We start from the raw sequence: 9778 nt of genomic DNA on the forward strand, positions 1-9778 counted from the left end.
TTTTTCGCATTCAGTCGTTTTTATTGCCACAAATTCATGTTGATTCGCTGTGATAAACTGATTTTCGTTCCATCCACGGTGTGTTGGTATGGGGGTTCTCGACATTTCTTCCAGTCAAACGATGACCTTTCGACGATAGAGGAATTAAGGATGATGCTTTATGTGCTTCAGGTGTTTTCAGGTGCGATAAGCTGGCAAACGCGAACAGAAAAACGACGTCTGCCAGCGAGGATTTGCATTGGTTTCAATTTTCAAAAAGATCTGTGAAAGAATCTTTGGCCTTGGCCTTTTATTTATTTATTTTTATTTTTTTGTGAGGAACTCGACACCGGTTTTCATCAAGAGAGGTATCATCTCCAATAGCAAGAAAGGTAAGAACGGTACAAGTAGATTTGAAAAGGAATATTCTGTTTCGAATATTTAGTTCTTTCCGTATCTTTGTAATATTGTATCGTAATATCAATTAAAACTCTTATGATAAAACATTTTATTCAGAGTTTAAGTGTACTCAACTCATTTAAAGCGCCCATCCCTCTTACACTCTCTTGCCGCCCTTGTTTTGTTCGTCTGCTTTTGGCTGATAGTGACACTAACAATGTAGACTGCATTCATTTCTTGATTGCCAAAAAACAGCTCAACCTTGTGCCATTATGACGTAATTTGGACGATGTTTCTATGTCACCCTTCTCAACTGCCGCATGTCACATAAATATGAACCGACTTGTTATTTTAAGCTGGCCTAGTGAACAGCTATGGTTGCTGCTACTGCTTGTCCTAATAACCGTTTCCTCTTGAAAAGAGCTGCACACATTCAGCAGCGTACGGATGAGTCGTGCCAAAAGCAAACCATAGTCCAACATATCCTTACAGCGAAAGCCGCCACCGTTTCAAAGCCTGTTCCAAAAGCAGGCAAGATAAATCCGTACGAATGACATGGCAGCGCGAACAATGGCCACTTTGTTCCCTTTTGAAAACGATCAGGATAGGGTCGAATACGAGCCTACGGGAGACATCCCCTTACTCTTGTTTTTATCTTTCTCTTTTGCAGCCTCACAACACGATGAAACCCAGTGGAGGTCATGAAATAACCCAGAAATAACTATAACTGCTCACCTTAATTGCTTGCCGTGGTAGCCGAACCAAACGGTCCCCTTTTTCCATCCCTACAATGTTGGCTTGAAGTATAATGTTATTGTTCTGGTGCAAACGAATGATCTTTGATCTGAGGACCGGCATTCTCGTTTCCCCGTTGGCTAAGAATGGGCCGGAAAAACGGGACAGCTTCCATTCGTCCTCTGCGCCGACCCCAAGTCGTTGGGTGTAAGCAAGGCACTACCTTCGTTGAGGCAATAACGCATGAGCGGTGCTTTTCTTCACCGGTCTCTTCGCATGAACGGGTTAACGGAGTAGCCTCAGGGTTGAACGTGACTCAAAGAATGCATTGCTGCGATAAGTTTTGTAGCTGGTTCCGTTCCGTGCCTTTGATCGTGACGTACCATGCGTCTCCATTGCGTTGGCTGAGTTAATTTGAAGCGCAAAGAGAATCTGTTCTACAAACCACGTCCTGTTTCCGATGTTTAGAAAAGGCATTGTTTTTCCACCCTCCATCTTGTGACCTTCAACTTTGAAAAGAATAAAACATGACGAATGTGGAAAATATTGTCATTTTACACAAACCGAAGAAACCGTGGTTATGAGTGAGCTAGGAAAATACGCAATAATTGGTATTTATTAAATTTGTTCTTATAGACTAGCATTTGAATAAAATAGAAACACTATTTCAAAAGCGTTCAACCATCTAAATGCGGGGTTCCTCTACAATGCTATTTTCAACCTTCACGTGGTACAACGACTTCTCCCTATGTGTCTGCAACACAAACCATAGCGATTTTATGGCTCAATGTGTCAATGTTGGCAAACTGCCTAATGGCCGATCCCTGGGACCATTCTGCCCTGGGACTTCATACAGGTCAATGAACGGTTGGTTTCTGTGTTTTTTCTTATATTTTGTTCACACAAAACAAAATACTAGAGTGCTCAAATAAAATAAAAAAGTTTAAAAATCACGTAGGTTTAAAAAAAAACATTGTTCTAATTACAAACTTGTCTCCCATTTACAGCTTCTATATTAAGTTTACTCATGACCACCTTCACATCAACTTTTAGAAACGCACAAAGTGCTAATCCCAAAAACAAACGATGACGGTACCAGGGTAAAATAATCAGAAAAGAGCCACTACCAAAAGGTATGCATACCGTATATTAGATCGCTTCCATCAACAACACACGCTCCATCACCCATGTCCCATGCTAATCCTTTCTCACTATCTGCGTGTTTGTCTTACATATTCAAAACGTCATTGGAAATCCTGATTATTGAAACGAAACAAACGACTTCCCCCAACAACACCCCGTTTGGACCGGGGGAAACGGGCAAAAGAAACAAAGCCCCATGTAGTAATCAAGCAAGCAAGGAAAACATGGCACCTTCTATTTGTCAACTGCCATCCCACATGCTTTCACCACCGATTGGATGCGTGCTCTGCTCAACTCCCCCCCCCCTCCCACCGATGGTGTGGCTTGAAAGTTATAGCCTTTGCATATTTGATGATTTGAGATCGATACCGGTTCGACAGACAGTATTGCTCGTGTCGGAGATTGATCGGACCCCGGGTGGAGCTCGGATTCCCATGAGCAGGGCCTGCTGGCAAGTTCGGTATGTGCTGAGCCAGATTCTAACACAGCCCAAATATCTTCCGGAATCTGTTGCCGGTTCGGCTTAAAATTCCTCTCGTCGACTATACCAGCACCATCGAAGATTCAATCAACATTCTCTCCGGCTGGTGCTGGAAGGACGAGGGCAAGCCCCGGGGAATGGCCTCAAGCCATGGAGAGCATGAAACAACAACACACGCAAACACGTGCCCACATCCCGCATGGTCAATGTGCTGTGTGCACTCGTAATGAAAGGTCATAAATCATTCCAAAAGGGGTTAAATCGATATTTTCCTCAATCGAGTCTTTGTACTCGGCAGGATGTGCTGGGAGATGCTGAGCACAGAGGAGAACTATTGATTGTTCCTTACCCTTCCTGTTCAAATTGCAAGGCGTAGTTTGGCGATCAAGTTTGGGGCTGGTTCGCAAAACTTGTCCCGAGAATTATGCTGACGAAATCATGGTGGCGAAGAAACACAAAAGATTACTTGGAAATGGCTATTGATTTTGCCAATCAGGGTCTCGAGAAAGGCAATGGATGGGGGCTCGGTAGTTACAGCGCACTTTTCCAACAAACTACCCTTCAACGTTCGACAGTTTTGCAACGTGTCGCGTCTGCCCGCATATAAATGGCGCAAATGTTAAAGAATTACCTCTTGAAACGGAACAAGAAACAGAGGAAACGGTGCGAAAAGAATTTTCACCTGTACAAGATGCACACGCGAAAGTTTTGTGTGTGCCGGGTTAGAGTTTAACCCCTCCCGGGAGCAAAAGTTTTAACGTCTCTTACATGCATCTTCCCTTTCGCTAAACTGGCGGATGTAGAAACTAAACTTTGATAGAGTTTTCGGTTGACTTACAGGAACCGTAAAAAGAGGAGAGGAGGAATTTTAACGTCGAAAAATGTGCACGACTGCAATCGGCAGTTTTACGACATTTTGTGTGTATGTGTGTGTGCATTTCTCACGATAAATTATCCACAGAAACATTGCAGGTACGATTGGCTTCCCTTACGTATGCTTCGAGAAGCATAAAAAGCCCACAAATGTTTTAGCACGATTTTTCATTTGTTACACCTTTGATGAATGACTTAAAGTTTGTGTGATTTAATTTGAAAAATATTGGATTTATGTATTTAGCCACTGCAAAGTTGTAAAATTCCTTCTAAAATAAAAGAAACCTCTTGAAAAAATCCCGTGTTACTATGGTAAAGTCATTGTTTTTCGCAACGACCTAGTTTCACCGCTTCATTGTGAAATTTGTTTTGTTTTCCTACTTCTTTCTGGTGAGCGGATTTTTCTATTGAAACAGTTGTCTATTAGATCAACCTTATTGATAGTTTTCATTAATACATATATCATTACATTACATTAATACAGAATATCAGTTTATTCCAAACACCATCACCAGTTCAAATAAATCATTTGGTATTTCAATAATGCATGTTTTTTTTTTATTTTGGCCAAACGGCAAACCTATGTATTGATCGGTATTATTATTCAGTTTCACTTCCAAAAATATTCTTCAAACTGTTCAGCGGGTATGACTGAACCAGCACCGGAAAATGGTCTTTTGTTTACTCATCCCCCCTCTCCCCTCCATGCTCTTCACTCCCCAGAGATTCATCTATTCATGCAAAAGGTTTTGCCACTTGCCCTACCTCGGGGAACACAGAACGCAACAATAGCACTTTCCCAAAAAAGGGTTTGCCAATTCATCCGCTGCCTGTTGACTGTCATTAACTTTTACGAGAAGAATATTATTATTATTTATTTAATTCCTCGACACCATAACGCGAAATGGTGGAGAGCCAGCCTACCAGTATCATTGCTTTGATAACTTCAGCTGGATAGCCTTTCGTAAGCCTTTCGTTTGTTAATTGCTGAAGGGTTCTTAAAATGAGGATTAAAAATTAAACAACCACCTTTTTGCGAGTATTCCGCTGCGCAAGCATTTTGTGATGTCCTTAAACAAGTACAGAGAGTTTGATTGAAACTTTAACGTGAGAAGACTTTTTCTGTCAAACAAAACACAAGCAAAATCATAAAAAAAACAACGCAATAACGTTTCTCATTCGGTTTGTTTGTGACGTTGTAACGCTACGGTTGATATTTCAGTAAATTTGCATAAACTATTTTGATTGAATTTGCTGCACGGTGGGTGTGGTCACTGTTTTGGTCGTGTATCGAACTAGAAATTGTTAGCCATGGTAGATAGAAAGTTCAATCCCACTTTCACCCACTTGCAGTTCTAATCAAGAGCTCTCCTCATGGTTCGTTAGGTACCACGGTAGAATGCTATTGATTCGTATACAGGTCAGGTTACACTTAACGTTACATGCACCAATGTGTATAGAATAGAAAATAGTTCAATTAAAGCATTTGCAGCAAAAATTTCTGTTTCTGTAATGAAATTGAAATCACGTGCACATGATTGGTAAATATATTTTCCCGATTTCAGACTTAAATTAAACTTGTTGTTACTGAGAGATTCTTCGTCACCAAAGGAAGCAACCGTTCAGTACGTTTACACTCAGCGAGACATCATGCCGAGACTGCTCGTTGATGAAGTTTGGCACTACAGACTCTGTTATACGTGCAGTGCTGGGTGCAATTTTTGCCGTACCAAGGGATTGCAGTTGAGAGTAAACGCACTATTCTGCTTGTTTGCCCCTTTTGTTATTCAATACTGATGCACATCATCTGCTGCACAGACGCTCCTACACAGTTTTTTATTGATGCCTGTCAAAATCATAGCAAACTCACGAAACACTACAAACACACACCCAAAGCCGTCAGTTTGTTTTTTTTTTTTTCTATTTCCATTGAAATCCAACAGCTTCTCCCCCGGGGCATCGATGTTCGAGAATGTGATTTGTACTTACAGTGCAAACAATGACGACAGCGATAGTTTAACACACTGCGCCAGACTCACTTTCACCAGAACCGGTTTTGCATGTCGTTGCATAATCCCGGGCTTTCGTTTCTTCGTTCGTTCATCTCAACTTTGACGACGAAAAACTCACACACAAACACAGGTAGAGCACAGATAGAGCACAGATAACGCCCGAAACACTTACGCTTCACTCCCCAGCGATCGAATCCCAGTGCCATACAATGCCCGAAGCGAACGTTCGTGCCCGGGTTCGAAATATTGATTCTGCACGCTTGTCAGGATTTCGTCATTCTTCCACCCGAAACGGGTAGGATTGAGAAAGTTTTACCGAAAGGATTGAACGGCGCGAATGGTTATTTTCAAGTGAAGGAAAATAAAACACTACATACACAAACTATCAATAAGCTTCCAAAAAAAAATCCAACACTTTCAATTCTTATTGATGTGCAATGGAAAAACAGTGAAACGATATTTTTCCGGATAAAAATTAAGCCCAACTGTTCTCAGCGCCACTATTGGGGAACTTTTTCATCGATTTTACTGCCATTCACATCGGTTCATATCAATTTAAACGACGTGAATTTTTTTGCCGCTCAACAACTCAACAAGAAACTGTACCATTTCGGTGTCCAACCTTTCCAAAAAACTGTTTTTTTTTTTATTAAAAGTTGTTTAGTTTCACCTCACGTAGTGAACGTCTGTCAACACTGTTTTACTTTTAGCTCATTAACAATCCGACCAATTGCCAATCGCTTTCGGCTGCCACATCGACGCTTCCACACATCGAGCACGCTTTAGACATAAACAATTATTTGCTTCAATCAACGTAATCGATTGATTTTTTTCTTAATCGGGTTCTTAAGCACGGCATTCTTTTATGTAAAAGATTTAATCGATCGATGCCTATCGCACAGCCCCTTTTTGGTGATTCCGATAAAAGAGATGAGAATGGAAAGGGAACGGCTCCTAAACAATGCAGCTCACAGGCATCACCGTACTTGCTACTTAATTTTAATTTACTCGTTAAAAGTGGCTCGCTCTCACGCAGGACAATAAATCAACCGGATTTGCTGGGATTTTTGTGTGGGCATCCCTTTTCTCCAAACAGGCCGTCGGTATGATGGCCTTTTTGTGGAACGAAGCTCTAGGAAAGAATGGACCGTGTGGCGTTTTCTAAATTCTTCTCCGTTCGAACCCTGTTAAGCGTGATAAATTGAAAGCGTTCGGGTCGGGGTGTATTTCAACTTTAACTGGGCTCAGCAGCTATTGTTGGGTTATTGTTTTTGCGACACAGAAAGAATCTTAAAATTGCCGGACGAAATTTAATTATAATCGCTAAACGTTCTTATTTCGGTTTAATTTTACAAAAATTAGAATCAAATTTCCAAAGTTAATTTGAGTATGATTTCAGCAAAGAAGTATGATTTTCTGCAAAGACCCAGCATAGAAACAGCCGTATCGACAAACGCATCGATACAATTCTCCTAATGACGCTAATTTCATAAGCCATTGACATTTGATGGCGTCTGGTAGGGGCAGACGATAAGAGAAAATTGATTCTAGCAAATATGTGTAATGTGTCAGCCCTGCCACTCCCTTTCGGGGTCGTACGGTATGGTGCGACTGTTGTGCAAAACGGTAATCATATCACAACATACCGACTATTGCCATTTTGCCTTTGATTCCTCTGTCGTCGGAGCCATCTTATCGTTGCGCGCGATGCGGCAACGAAACACATATCGACGCTGCAGCTGCTTTCACTGCATGCGTACAAAACATGGGACGCACAAACGAGGCACACCGACACAAACGCAACACACTCAGCTTCTTTGTGCGATGGTGGTTGGCAACAGGGACAACACACACACACACAGCACATCGAAATTGCCCTTTCGACGAGAAAAGCAAGCCATCTTCCCCGCCTTCATCATCACGTAGAAGCCATCTTTTGTCAGTCCGGGTGGTTACTGGTTGAGGTTGGCTTTTTTGTATTTCTCTTTTTGCAACGCTGCACATTGCACAGCAAAAGGCTTCATCAATGAAGAGCTACAGCTCCCAGGAGTAGAGCTGCACGGCACGTCGATTGTATCATGTCATTGTAAGAAGAAACCCTACCAGTGCCCATTTAAAGCTCATTTTATAACCGTGCAGCGGTTCAAAGCGTTTCATCAGCCACACAATACACAATGCTCTTGGGATGTGTGCTGGATGTGCTGCTGTTTTTCCCACTACCTGCCTCACGCAGTCTCTTTCCGTTGTTCAAAAATACATACAATTCCAAAGGTTTTTTGTTGTAAGAATACACAGAAACACAGCAATGCATTGTTGCGTGCTATGATATTGATCATAAAGTACGAAATAGTTCAGTAAAGTCTGATTTTACATGTAAAATTGTTAAAATACCATTGTCTTGTACAGTACATACCATGGAAGGTGTTAGGCGTCATACAAAAGCATAATTGCATGCTGCATGCATGTAGTACATTCTGAACCATGTTTTCTCAATTCAACGGACTTCAAAACGTTTCACCATTCCTGTTGTTAACATAGCATCAATAATAGAAGACAAAATTCCTCAAATCTCATGTTCCACACAATCGTTTTTATCTTTTCAATCAAATTTCTTTGAATCTCAGTTCAAAAGCCCTCTCATTATAGAATTTTTCGTATTTTTCTATTGAATATAAAACAACTCGATTATGTTGTGATATAACAAACGCTTCATTCCGAACTGAGCTGAAATTATTTTTCCGATTGTTGATTGAAACAGGTACGGCCATCAGCTACAGTTAAATTTCCGGTCGAGAAAACGCTCCATCACGTACCGGTTTTCGACACGGCACGTCCATCAAGCGTGTGTGCAGCCAAACCACCAGAATGCGGTCATTCTCGCCGCCGACGGCCAGTTCCGTTGCGGTTTCGAATTGGGTTTGTAATTTTTTTTTTCAAAGGAATCGGCGTCAGTAATATTGAAAAGGAAAGGGGAAACGAAGATAAAAATATAAGAAGTTTATTTCCGTCGAGAAGTATCTAGGTGAAAGCCTGTCACGGAAAAGTGAATGCTTTTCATATCAAATCTACTTCGTTATCTATTTTTGTAGCAGAGATTCTTTAAGTCAATATTAAATTGTATCTTATATTGTAAGCTGGGATGTTTTCTCCAACCTTAGCATCCATTACCGTTTCACCTACTTTGGGTGGTGCTGTAAGCCTTTATCAACGTCAAAACTGACCCGTCCGACCTGCCATATTTTATCACAAACAGAGTGCCGCTACTCTTTCCAAAACCCACCACCCGCTAGGTGAAAATAAAACCTTTAGTCGGGGAGAAAACCCTCCTCGCCGGACAAAGAAGGCACAAGTATGAGAAAATGCTGGGACCATTTGTGCGTTCGGTTGATTACGGTTAGATGTTCACCTCGCGGAATTTAATGAGATTATATTAAGGCAAAAGGATTTAATCTCTTTGATTTTTGCCTCCGATCCCTGCGGACGATGATCCAGACAGACAAAATCTGTTCGCTGTTCCGGTTCATTTGGATGGTGGGGTCCTTTTTCTTCTGCCATCGATTCACATTTTTTGTTAAGTTTTCACCTGTTTTGCATGTCATTGTAAGTGATGAAAAGGTGCTTTAAAATTCTATTGTTTTTCTGTCAGGAAAAAATTCTTTACTCATAATAAAAAAAAACTGAGTGAAATTGGGAAAGCATGCCCTAGTCATTACAATTATAAAAAAAGAAGTTAATTGCTCCGAGTCCATCTTGTTTCTATGAAAACCATTAACACTTTGAACTATCAACACATTAATGGAACACGGAATGGATTGAAACATAATCAGAGTCAATATTTTCCAATCTGTATCATTTATCAAAATACTCTACTCTACTCAAAATCCAATATCCCCCCGCGAGAATAAATTGTTGCCATGATGATGATAATTATAGCTATAATGTATAACCTTCAAACGTGCCGTCGTCCCAACATTCTAGGAATATTAAACTTACCTAGGACATTCATCCATACACACACATAAACACTCACACTCTCATGAACACACACACTGAGCCACTTTGCTCCCGCACTCTATGCTAACAACGTCAAACAAGAAAACTTCATTAATCATTTCGCGTGCTAGCTTGTTGCCACGCTCGCCCGAGCATAGATATT

Source organism: Anopheles arabiensis, chromosome 3 (genome assembly GCF_016920715.1).
Source record: "Anopheles arabiensis isolate DONGOLA chromosome 3, AaraD3, whole genome shotgun sequence".
In the NCBI taxonomy this organism is placed as follows: Eukaryota; Metazoa; Arthropoda; class Insecta; order Diptera; family Culicidae; genus Anopheles; species Anopheles arabiensis.